Here is a 410-nt window from a genome sequence, read left to right as displayed (position 1 = left end):
GAAAAGGAGTACGTCAAGACTGTATATTGTCACCCTGCTTATTTAACTTATATGCAGAGTACATCATGAGAAATGCTGGGCTGGAAGAAGCACAAGCTGGACTCAAGATTGCTGGGAGAAATATCAATAACCTCAGCTATGCAGATGACACCATCCTTATGGCAGAAAGTGAAGAGGAACTCAAAAGCCTCTTGATGAAAGTGAAAGAGGAGAGTGAACAAGTTGGCTGAAAGCTCAACATTCAGAAAACGAAGATTATGGCATCTGGCCCATCACTTCATGGGAAATAGATGGGGAAACAGTGCAAACAGTGTCAGACTTTATTTTTCTGGGCTCCAAAATCACTGCAGATGGTGACTGCAGCCATGAAATTAAAAGACGCTTACTCCTTGGAAGGAAAGTTATGACCA

Source organism: Bison bison, unplaced genomic scaffold (genome assembly GCF_000754665.1).
Source record: "Bison bison bison isolate TAMUID 2011002044 unplaced genomic scaffold, Bison_UMD1.0 scf7180017864530, whole genome shotgun sequence".
Lineage (NCBI taxonomy): Eukaryota > Metazoa > Chordata > Mammalia > Artiodactyla > Bovidae > Bison > Bison bison.
Note: the sequence above shows the minus strand (reverse complement) of the source record.